This window comes from Vicia villosa, linkage group LG2 (assembly GCF_029867415.1).
Source record: "Vicia villosa cultivar HV-30 ecotype Madison, WI linkage group LG2, Vvil1.0, whole genome shotgun sequence".
Taxonomy (NCBI): domain Eukaryota; kingdom Viridiplantae; phylum Streptophyta; class Magnoliopsida; order Fabales; family Fabaceae; genus Vicia; species Vicia villosa.
The window spans coordinates 216,371,293-216,384,611 of NC_081181.1; the positions used below are offsets into that span (position 1 = coordinate 216,371,293).

Sequence of the window (13,319 nt, forward strand, 5' to 3'; positions counted from 1 at the left end):
TGTAGTTTTTTTCTATTTTTCTCCAGCCTTTGTTTTTAGCCAATTTTATTTATTTGTGGACATATATATCTTGTGTTTTAGGAGCATGGAGGAGGGGGGTTTGGGTATAAGATGTACCGAAGCTTAACATTTCTCTCATGTGCAAGTGGAGGTGGAGATTCTTATAGGATAAACAAGCTTTATGGAGGCTATTGTTAGAATTCAGATATGGGAGCTTGGAGGTGGCGGTGATGGGTGGTTCGGAGGTCAACCGGAACAATAAATATTCTCTTTGGTGGAGAGACTTCAAATCAGCGAATCCTTCATCTTCAGATGCCTCGGGCTGGTTTTTACAAGGCCTTTCATGCAGGTTGGGTAATGACGCCGATATTTTATTTTGGAAAAGCAAATGGTGTGGTGGCAGTCCGTGGGGTTCGATATTTCCTCTGCTTCAACAGAATACTTCTTTCCCTAATGCCACTGTCAGTGAAATGGGAGAATTAGTGGACAACAAGTGGTGTTGGCATTTCAAAGGGGAGCTGGATCTCTTGACAGGCGCAGAGAATGACTGGGGGATGAATTGAAGGTGTTACTGACTAATATTGGTCAGAATATTCTCGACATGGAGAGGTTCGTTTGGCACAAGAATGTGGGAGGAGCTTATACTGTCAGGAACAGTTACGCGGAGGCTTTGAAGAAAGGTGAATTTTATTCTACTTCTCTTGTTGTTACAGATGCTTTAGCCAGTATTTGGAATACTAGTGTCCCTTCAAAAATTCAAGTCTTTGGCTAGAGGTTTGTAAAATATAGGTTAGCTACAAGAGAGCAACTGAATCAAAAGGGTATTGTGCCAATGGAGAGCGGTTCCTGTCCTCTTTATGTTTCATCGGTCGAGACTTTGGATCATTTACTTTTCTACTGTGCATTTTCCAAAGACGTTTGGCGCAACATTTTTGTTTGGATAGGCATACCGAAGGGAGCGGCAAAAACGGTGGTTGAACATTTGTTGTGGTTCAAAGAATCCCTCCGGGGAAAATTTTCGAAAAGGAAAAAGGTTGGTCATTTGGTTATCTACTTGTTGGGCATTGTGGTGTGCGAGAAATGCAGTAATTCTCAAACATTTAGATTTCCATATAGTGAGGTTGTGGAAAGTGTTAAGCTTTTGTCTTGGTTTTGGCATGTTATATGATCGAAAACAAAAGTGTGTACGAATTTTTACTTATGGTGTCATAGTCCGTTAGACTGTTTGTGACCGTTGTAGTCGTTGTATTCGGCTTATATATATATATATATATATATCAACTTACACTTGAAGAGTTACATCACAAGTTACACTCGCTCAATAACTACATTTCGAATAAATATTTTTTTAAATCAATTGTCGGATTGGAACATACTATCGTATAGATCATACCTATAAAGTTTGAGATTAATCTATAACGATTTACTATGTCATTGAATTACATCAAAATTAACTTTATATGAAAACTCATTTTGACGTTAATTTTTGGATATCTTGATGGTATAATTAATCATTATAGATTAAGCTCAAATTTTATAGGTATGATCTATATGATATTATGTTTCACTCAATCGGTTAATTTTAAAAAAATATTTATTTGAAATATAGTTATTAAACGAGTGTTATTTGTGGTGCAACTCTTCGGATGTAATATATATATATATATATATATATATATATATATATATATATATATATATATATATATATATATATATATATATATGAGTTTAAAGGTAGTGCACTGACAGTGTAAACAAACATTACACATACATCCAATCAAAATCTTCACACTTGCCATGTCATATTAATTTTTTTAAATTAAAATTGTATTTTAATTGAATGCATGGTTGTGATTGATTGACAGTGTAAAAATATTTTACACTGTCAATGCATAACCCTTTTTCTCTCTCTCTATATATATATATATATATATATATATATATATATATATATATATATATATATATATATATATATATATATATATATATATATGGTGTAACTCTTTGAGATCATATATTGAAAGGTTGAATAAGTGTGAAAAATAACATTGCAAGAAAGAATAAAAATGTAAATGGAAAGGTTTATGCTATTTATCATCTCTATATAACTGCGTTTAAATCATTTTAATTTGGTACAGTAACCTCTGATATCAAGAAGCAATGCTAAACTATTAAACATTTTAGTTTGTCTATTAATAAGGTGGTGGAAAAGTAGGATATGGGATAAAGGAGTCGGAATAAGATAAAGGTCATTCATTTTAATCTTCATTTTTTATATTAATCGATTTTTGAAGCAAAAAAGTCATGCAGTAATGAAAATTATTTGGCATGTTAGAAATGTTCACTTTACCGGTGATATCTCATCAAGACACTTTAAGATCACTAAGTACACCCCTCTTAAAGATCTGTAATACACACTGCAGGAACTTATATTATATGGCGACAATTGTAAAATTGTGAAGATCGAGCACCGCTCGCCATTCCTTGACAAAGAAGGGAAGATTGAGTTCAACATTCGTGAGCTGAAGACGGCCGCTGATTTAAGGGCTATGTGGAGAACTTTTTTTCTGTTTATAAGCAAAAGTTTCCATCGAACTGGATGCATCTGTTTCGAGATTGGTCGATGACATTATCAAGATGTTACAACATCCACCTGAATATTGAAGTGTAATGTTTGATCTATGTTAAAATTTTATGTATTGTTGGTTTTATGATATCAATGATATTTTCATTTTGTCAAGTTGTTGTTTTTCAATTCTAATTTTTCTGCTTCTGTCGCGCAAGTTTCCGAAATTATACCTCCGAAAGTGTGACGTATATACATTTTCGAAATAATTTATGTTTATTCAATTGAAGTTTGGTGCGTCCGGAGATACATCTCTAATACCTGAGAGCATTATAGTATTTTCGCACGGAGCGGTAAAAGGTTACAGGGTGCATTAAAAAATTCTCAAAATATAATAAGAGTTATTCTAAAATTGAATGTCAAACTTGCGCAAATTTTACCGAACAATTCCGATGCGCGACTTCTTCTTTGATACACGTGGTTAGTATTCCTATGCTGTATTTCTCATCTTTATATAATTGGGTCTGAATCATTTTAATTTGGTGCAGTAACCTCTGATATCAAGAAGCAGTGCAAAACTACCAAACATTTTGGTGTGCCCATTAATAAGGTGGTGGAAAATTGTAGAATATGGGATAATGGCTATGTTTTCTTTTTGTTCTAAGTTTTCATGTCGTTGTCTGTCTTCAATGGAAAATTGCAGCAATTTGGTTTCATGTATACATCAATCATTCTAAAGATATACATGCACTCAATGTGCTTTTTTTCATACAATTTTATGCATTAACACGATTATGTCGTAATCTAGGGCAGTGCATGCAGTGGTTGAAGTCTTAAATCAAAATCAAGACTCGTTCAATTAAGTTCTAACTCTGACTTTGATCAATTAATGAGAAAGTGATGTATATTTAATATTTGAAAATAATTCATCAACACAAAATAATAGTAAAACTTGTATTTTAATATATTATAGTAGTATTTTACATGGAAAGTCCTTTTGGTGTTTTACAATATCTTATATATTATTATACAATAACTGTTAAACTCTCTATAATACATTTCCTACATTTGAAATATCATTCAAAATCACAATAGGATCCAACATTTCTCATATTCAAATTTCCATGCCTCTGTTTCTAAAGCAATAACAAGAAAATTTTTGAAAAAATAATTCAAACTAACCAGTGTCGTCTTAAATTTTTAAGAGACTTTGTATAAAAAATTAAAATTAAGTTCAGTTGAGTCGTTAATTTTTTTAAAAGGTAATATTTAATCATAAATTAAATATAAAATATGTATGTAGAATCCTTTTTTATCATAGATTAGTCATAAAAATACAAGGTTATGTAATGTAGACCGTTTTGAACACCTTTAAAGACGGCTTTGAAATTAACCATAGGCCTGCACGGGACATGGAAGAAGAATAATCAGATAAGGTCAGTAAACAAGTCTTGTCATATATATCCATTGTTTTGCTGACTTCTTCCTAGCTGCATTGAATTTGTCATATATATACCCCTCTTGTTGCTATAATTAGGAAGAATAGGGACTTTGATTTAGTGCAACTTCAACTATTCAAAGTTGACTAATATAAGTTAGTTGGGAAGGATTGGGTTGAGAGACAACATAGTCAGTTGAGTTCATAGGTTTAAATACTTGATTCATGAACGTATCTTTCACTTTTATGGTCAGACTTAATTACAGTGACAAAGGCATATGAGCAGTCTAATATTCATGTGAGTGTATAATAATTTATAATCTGTGTTGACTTTATCACTCATAAAACTAGGGGCGGGGCCTTTAATAATATGAAGTGTGTTAGGTTCATTTTTAAGAGAAAAAATTGATTATAAAAGTTAAAGTGAGGGCAATTTTAACTTTAGAAAAATAGATTTTTTTTTTTAATTTTATATTTTTTTTAAAATATTACAAAAAAATTTATATTTATTTATTTTTTAAATTAAAAGACTAATTTTGATATTCTATAACATAAACATATATTATTGAATATTAAAATATAGTTGAAATTGCATTTTTTCAAAAAATTTATAAGCTAAATTACCTCCAGAGTCGTTTAAGTTATTTAATTGTAACAAGTTAGTCCTTTATGTTTTTTTTTTTTTGCTACGTATGAGTCCTTTATATTAACTAACGCTTGCACCGTTGATCTTTTTCCCAAATCATTTCCAAAAACGCTGAAATGACACTAATGGTACTGATATGTCACTTAACATAGGTCAGAGACCATAGAATCATATAATAAAATTTTCAGAATTTTTTAGTGCATAAAAGTATTTTAAAACTAATTAAAATGCACGCAAAAGAATAAATTAAAGAAAAATAGTAAAAACAAAAAATAAAATTCTCATAAAATTACACGAAGTGTAAAATGAGAAAAAATATTTTTAAGAATTTTTTCATAATTGTTTGACCAAAAACGGATTTAATATAAATTTTAGAAGTTAAATTAAAATTAATAGAACAAAACAAAGCAGGAAAAAGGTCAACGGTGAAGGCGTTAGTTAACATAAATGACCCACATGTAGCGAAAAAATATAAATGACTAACTTATTACAATTAAAATAACTTAAAAGACCCAGGAGATAATTTAGTCAAAATTATATCTCAAAAATGATTTTTATAGATAGAAATAATTTTAAAATTAAGTGAGTTTTTTAAATTTTGATATCTAAATTTTTTTCAATAAAATGATGGTATATATAAAATAATATTTTTAGAATAGTTATTCAAATTAAATTTTAATTTAATGTTTTTATGAAAAAATTATTTTTAAATTATTTTACACAAAATTATATAATACTATATAAATTATTTTTAAAAAAGTCGAAACAAATGAACCTCAGAGTTCTATCAAATTTTGGAGATTCTACATTAGTAATAGATTAACTATGACAAAATAAATAATTTTTTTATTTAATTACGATTTAATTGTAACAATAATTTATGTGATCTTATTAAATTACAATTTAAATGTAAAAAAATTTAGATCATCTGTTATCTATCTTGGACACCACCAAAGACATTTCTCCTAAAAAAATATATAATTGATTTTGACAGGTGAGTTGAAGTGATTAAGTAAGGCAAAGTGATTTTGCTTAAAAATTAATTCTAGTTGTAATTAAAAATATTTATATTTAATATTTTACTTTTGTAATTGACTTTTGTTTTTGAATTTCAAAGTTTTATTTAATATAAATTACTTTATATATAACTCATTTAAAATGAAAAAAATGAGACATAAATTATTACATATAAGTAAATTAATAAATATAACAATTATATAAAGTTATCCTAATTATTATTGATTATCATGCATGCATTATAAACGTAGTGAGATTCAATGATTTGCAAGTAGTATTGACAGTATTATATACTCTACCCATTTTTTTTAAGTGTCGTTTTAATTAAAAAAAAACTTTTTAACTAACATAATGGATTGTTAAAGTTATTTTTTTATTTTTTTTTATGAATTATAAGTAAATTTGATAATAATTAATAAGTAATGCTAACATTTACTTTTAAGGCTTAAGTTAAATATTACGTGTAAAAAGTTTTTAATTTTGAAAATTGTACATTAATTTTATTAAAATTTTATAATTAATTTTTTATTGTATTTTTTAACACAAATTTTCTATTTAAAAGTTTCTTAACATGTGCTTAATTAATATTTTACGTTGAAAAAATAAAATAACACATATTTAAAAAAATATTTAATTAAAGACACATGTATTTAGGGATAGAATGAGTATTAAAATAAGAGCAAAACTTAGGTACAATTCTTTAGGTGTTGTTCTTATTATTTTTTTAATGAAAATATGACAAATGTATAATTTTCTCTTACACGTATGCAAATTTCTTCTATTTTCACTCACTAAATAATATTTAAGTATATTTGTCATATTTTTATTAGAAAATAGTAAGAACCACACCTAAAGAATTGTATCTAAGTTTTGTCCTTAAAATAAATACTCGCTATGTCTCATAATATATCTTCTTTGAGATTTTCACTTTTTTTAAGATAATGATTAATTGTGTTAAAATGATAAAACGAATGACATTTATTCAAATATTTTTATTAATAATAGATATAGATGAAAGTTATAAGATTAAAATACAATAAATAAGGATAAAGTAATGAAAAAATAATAAATATCACATTTATATTTTAAAAAGATAAATATTTTAAAACAAATAAAAATAAGAGAAAAATACTTATTATAAAACGGAATGAGTGTGTTTTTTTGATATTTAACTACCCCAAATAAATTTATTAGTCAATAAATGAGATATATCAAGAACAACCAGTACATTTTTCATATAGTACAAAACGAACTAACTTCATTAAAAATAAAGAATTATTAATACAACGAGAATTGACATTATGTATGACTACTCTAGTAAGTTATTAGCATTTTCTTTTTTTAAGGATAGCATGGTGAACAAAATTTATTGCTTCATCATAGTGGATTACTAAAATCAGAATTGATTTAATAATAAATAAATTGAGTGGTCATGATTGATTAAAGGTTACTTTTTTTTAGAGGAAAGAACAATTACTTCATTTCATTATCAATAAGAGAATGTATACATGTTGGTACATCAGTAAAAACCTAAAAACTAGCGAAAGATGTAACCGCCCGAGCCAACACTATGCCAAATTTGTCTTTTAGCAGCACCCCTACGAAAGCGCTTTTAGGAAAAACGCTGGTATAGGTTTTGCTAAAAACAAAATTAAAAAACACGCAAAAAAAGCGCTCTTATAGGGGGGTTACGAAAGCACTTTCAAAAAGCACTGGTAAAGGCATGGGTTAGGGGACCCTACGAAAGCGCTTTTAAAAAGCGTTGGTATAGGGGTATATAGGGGCCCTACGAAAGCGCTTTTCAGGGGTAGGATACGAAAGCGCTTTTATTTTAAAAAGCGCTGCTATAGGTATGGTTACAAAGGCGCTTTTGAAAAGCGCTCTCGTAGCTTATTTAATATTAAAAAATTTAAAACAAAATAAACAAATCACGCGTTTTTCCTTCACTTCTCTCACTATGCCAAATTTGTCTTTTAGCAGCACCCCTACTAAAGCGTTTTTAGTAAAAAACGCTGGTATAGGTTTCCCTTAAAACAAAATAAAAAAACACGCAAAAAAAGCGCTCTTAAAGAGGGGGGGTGCGAAAGCGCTTTCAAAAAGCGCTCTTAAAGGGGGGGTACGAAAGCGCTTTCAAAAAGCGCTCTTATAGGGTGGGGTACGAAAGCGCTTCTCAAAAGCGCTCTTATAGGGGTGGTTATGAAAGCGCTTTTGAAAGCGCTCTTATAGGGGGTTGTCTACGAAAGTGCTTTTGGGATAAAAGCGCTGGTATAGTGGGTATATATGAAAGCGCTTTTCTAAAGCGCTCTGGTTGCCTTAATTTAATTAAAATTGAAATTAATATACTGAAATTAGTTTTGCGCTCTCGTCACTTTCTCTTCTCCAGTACTGTTGTCTTCCCTCTTTCTCTCAACGAAAATCCCTTGGCTTCTGCAAATTAAAGAACCCTAGTCCCTTGTTGTAACCTCCATTCAACTTACGAAAATCCTCCATTCAACTTACGAAAGAACCCTAGCCCCATTTTTGTAACCCTAATTTCTTCTGAATTGGAAAATTGCAACTCACAGAAATCTCACCTTGCTCGAATTCGCTTCGTGGAGTTACAAGTCCTCTCACCAACAACAACTTTGAATTCATTTTGAGGTAAATCTTCTCTCATCTTTTCACGATTTTAGCTCTGATTATTTAAAGTTGGTGCTGCTCTGCATAATCATGCTATTTTAAATTGCTATTCAGCCATTAAAAACCATAACACTGCCATCATCCACAAATTGACCATTGTAATTAGCATCCTTTGGTTACTTTTTTTGTGGAAGACCATGGTTTTGGTGCTTTAATTTGATATATGAATTACTTTATTTTTGCTGAACCTGTTATACCCTTGCAATCTTTTGTATGCTTATACTCCAATTCTAATATGAGTTGATATTGTGCTCAATCTTGGCTATTGCTTCCTTATTCCAATTCTAATTTTTTATATTAAGGAGTGACGTTATTATGAGTTTGTTATAGTTTGGAAATTAGCTCAATGAAATTTATTAAGTCTACTATTGGATGAAGCTTTATTTTAGTGGTTATATTCTTTCAAAAGGAAATAAGTTGTTCTGTTATCCTTATTGTTTTTTGTTTTTCCTATGTTAGTTCTCAAGACTGGAAGGCCGGACTTAAGATTCCACCAGCTGATACACGCTATAGGAAAGAGGTATGTTAATAGTTATGATTCTTATGAATACTTTTATGCTATCTAATACATCAAGTTTCTCGTTATATGCATTAGAAGGTTAGAACTTGTACTGAATTACTTAGTTTTTTTATAAGTTAAACCCAGTAGTTTAGTTTATAATGATTGATGTACAAAATTGATCACTTGGTTGTAGAGATCGATAATCTACTAGACACTAATATCTTTACTCATTTACTATGATTTCATTGGGCAAAAATATTTGAATATTAGGCGATAGTGGTCACATTTTTATCCAGAGAAAATGCTGTTTGAAAACAGGAATAGGCTCATAATCATAAAAAACTACTACAAGAATAGGACTTTTAATAATGTCTAAATCGATGTATTGGGTGACTGCTGCAGATTCTTTTTATGGAATCATTTCTTGTAGTAGTTTTTTGTTTAGATAAGTGTATCTAAGAAGTACTACTAGCTAAGGGTTAGTAGCTTATTTCTTTATTTGGTTTTCTAGTTTCTTCACATTGTTTGATGAAAGAAAATATGGATGAGTGCAAGAATTTATATTAGACTTTGGAGGTGAAACAAACTCATTTTTGAGATTATGCCAATACAATTTGAGAAGTGCTTTTAATTGAAAAGGATATGGTAAAATAATAACTGATATGTTTCATTTGATATATGAAAAATAATATTTAAATTTTTGGAATTACTTCTATTTGATTTGTTGAACTTATCCTTTTGTGTTTTTTACTATTCCAATTATCAGTATGGTGCAATGGTAGGATTTTGAATTGCTTGCTAAAACAGTTTCAGTAAAATCCCTATTGTCTTTGAATTGCTTGCTAAAACAGTTTTAGTAAAATCCCTAGAAGTAGGTTAATTATAAAATGGTCTTGGACTTTATAATTTTAATCATATTATTTAACTGCATCGTGTGTGTGTGTTTAATTTTACAGTTACTTTGAAGTCTCTGGTTTCTACTTGTACAACGCCGATTCAAACCTACCCATCTCCCACATCAAGTCTAACTCAGGTTACTATCCCTTTCTTCTTGCGTATAGTTTGTTATTTTCTGCTTATAGTTTATTGTTTATGGTTCTATTTAATATCAGTTTAGTGTCTCTCAACCAGTTTTTTGGTTTGTGGACTTATATTACCTTGAAATAAGGTAATGTCTTCTTTAAGAAATCGGGTATTCTTATTAGGTATTCTGATTAGGTATTCTATTATGGTTAATTGTTGTTATTATCTTGACGATAAATTGTTTAAATTACTTATACTAACACACTATGCGTATGTTTTTTTGCAGAGGACTTTTGAGATACCAGATGATAGTAGATGCTACATACTTAGTTTGGCCGGCAAAAGATATAGAGGGTGGAAAGCTTTTTTGACAAACACCTATCTTAAGGATAAAGATGGAAACTTTCTTGAAGAGGCACCGGGACGGCCAAAAAAGTATGAGATCTTCATTGATGAAAAAGATTGGGCTGAGTTTGTAAATCAAAGAGATGAAGATTTTCAGAAAAGGAGTGCCACGAATAGTGCGAGAGCATCCAAACCCGCGTATCCATACAAAAAAGGGCGTATGGGATATGCACGCTTAGAGGATAAACTTGTAAGTAAATAGAAATGCATTTTAATTAATTGTCTAAATGTGTTTTATTTGACGATTTTATCATTTGTGTCAATGCATAGTTAGAGGAGTCTAAAAGTGAGGAAACTTCACTTCCTGAACATGTGTTGTGGAAGGAAGCTCGTGTGGGCAAGAATCGAGCTGTCGATCCCGATGTTCAGAGAGTTTATGCTGAATGTGTAAGTATAATACTGTGTCTTTAATTAAATCAAATGTTTTTTAATATATAAATGATTTTTTATCTCCACTAATAATTATTGAAATGTAAATGAATTACAGGAGACATTGTCGCAATCGGTGTCCACCGGTGAGGACCAGGATGATAGGAGCATACTTAGTAGAGCACTAGATGCTCCTGAGTATCCCGGTCGGGTGAGGGGTAAGGGTCATGGTGTGACTCCAACCTCTTTTTACAAGCATCCTAGGAGAAGAAATCCTTCAAATGAAGAAGTGTTGCAAAAATTGCAGGAATTGCAAGCACAAGTCTCTGAATTGCAAAGAGATAAAGATATGTATATGAGAGAAAAGTGCAATACTGCATCGGTGAAAGAAACTAGTGATAAAGCTAGTTTCAACTGTCAAAGAAAACTTCCCGAGGTAATTATAAATTTCTTTTCCTTACAAATTGTTCTATTTTATTAACGATAATGACTTTATATTTACTATTGGTTTAGGGCATTTCTTCTTGCCAACTATACTTATCGTCACCGTCTTATCGCCTAGTTGGCAAGGGAAAAGTGCACAACACTGTGGGAGATTTACTTCACCATAGACCGCTCCCGGATGGACACCTGAAAGTATCGGTGGATGTTGTATTAGATCATGATGCGGTGCTACCGGTACCTGACATGGTCTCAGAGACGACATTGTTGCGAGATGCAATAGGGTCATTTGTTGCATGGCCCTCGGAGCTCATTATCATTGGTGATGAGGTATATTCAAAACCATTATGAATCATTTAGTTTTCGAATGTCAATTTTGCACCGTTACGTTAATTATTTTTTACATTTTAATTTTAGACTGCTCCTACAAAACCCGCAATTAAGGGCAAAGGGATTTTACAGGAGGAGGAGTCTGTTGCATCACTAAAAGAGGTACATTTAAGGTGTTAATATATAATTTGAATGTAAAACTCCATGATTTTATATTTTATCGATCGTTATTTGATTTTTAGGCATCTGCTCGGGAGTCACAACAAGTGACACGGGTCGTTCGTAGCGTACCGCCTAAGGGTCCTCCGAAGCAAGCGGCAAAAAAAGGTGGTGCTTTTTTTCCTCGATATCGGACGACGCTCGGAACACTTGTTGATATGTCCGATTTGAAGGAAGGTGCTCTCCGTCAAATCAATATGGAGGAAGGTATCTTTGGTGTTGAATTCATTTCACATATTGCAATAGATGACTTGGAAGAGATTTTTACACAAGAACAACTAGGCGTCGCTAATATGCACTCGTACATCCGGTAATATTCACTCATCCGATATATTATTTAATTAGTCGAACAATTTATTTACACATTATGTTTATTATGTTTTTCACTCATCCGCTAATATGTTTATAATGTTTTTATTTAAGGTTGTTGCATGACAGAGTGTTGCGCGGGACTGCATTGTCAAACAGATTCCGTTTCGTGTCTTCCGCCCATTGCAGTGGAATGACAATTGATTCGGAACCGGAATCAGTTAGACAGCGCTTAGTCGATAGATTCATGTCATCCGGCAATACAGAAAGTCTGATTCTTTGGGCGTATAATACCCGACCAGTAGGGTTAGTTTCTCATTCTTGGTTCATTTAATCTTTGTTTCTTTTGCGTAGCAAAATTTTTATATAACCTATTGTTTTAATTTATAGAGCACACTGGTTGTTACTTGCTATCAACCCGATAAGAGAAGTTGTATATTTTCTGAATTCGGTAGATGGTGAGTGGAGCAATTATCCGGCTATGAAGGAAATTATTGATTTGTAAGTGGGATCGTTCTAAATATTCTTGTATATTTATATATTTAATTATTTGTGAGATTGATCTAAATATATGCTTTTATATTTTTGTTAGATCAATACAAGTGTTCCGAAGTCAACGAGACGCACAGGTATCCCGGACTAAATCAAACAACATTACTTGGATCAAAGTGCAGGTACATTATTTTTCACAATTTTGCTTATAATATTTATGCTACTTGATAAAACAAGACAACTATAAATTCTTATTTGTTTTCTATGTAGTGTCCGATACAGCGGAACAGTTCAGACTGCGGATACTTTGTTTTGAGGTTTATGAAAGAAATCCTTCAAATGAATCAATTAGAGATTCCAATCACGGTATGGATTTATAACTTGATTAGATAACTTCTTATAATTTATTACTTTTAACTAAATCATTCATATTATGTTTTTATTCTGTAGTACTTTGACGAATTCCGTGCTGCTTCTTACCCGAAACTTAAGTTGGAAGAAATCAAAGAGGAATTGTGTCAATTTTATATTCATCAGCTATTCATGTAGTAGGATTTGTGTCGATTTGAAGAGAATATTATAGTACTCCAGAATATATGGTTACTAACTTTGTTCATATTGTTGCCAATTAATATTTGAAGTATAATATTGTTGATGTTAGAGATTTAGTTTGATTGACATAATGATGTATATATATAATTTTGGATATTATAATGGTATTATATTAGTATATATATATATAGTCCTATCTATGGTTGAAAATATATCGTCGAAAATATATTACTGGTCGAAAATATTACAGGTTGAAAATATATTACAGGTCGAAAATATTACAGGTTGAAAATATTACAGGTCGAAAATATTACAGGTCGATCTG

General features: G+C 30.7%; 1 long non-coding RNA gene across 1 annotated transcript; it reads left to right on the plus strand.

Annotated features, from left to right (window-relative positions):
- The first annotated feature begins 12,600 nt into the window (after positions 1 to 12,600).
- LOC131648240 (uncharacterized) lies at positions 12,601 to 13,097 on the plus strand. The gene is made up of 2 exons (XR_009298078.1): positions 12,601 to 12,808; positions 12,893 to 13,097. It is a non-coding gene; the product is annotated as an uncharacterized LOC131648240 (long non-coding RNA).
- Positions 13,098 to 13,319: the final 222 nt, after the last annotated feature.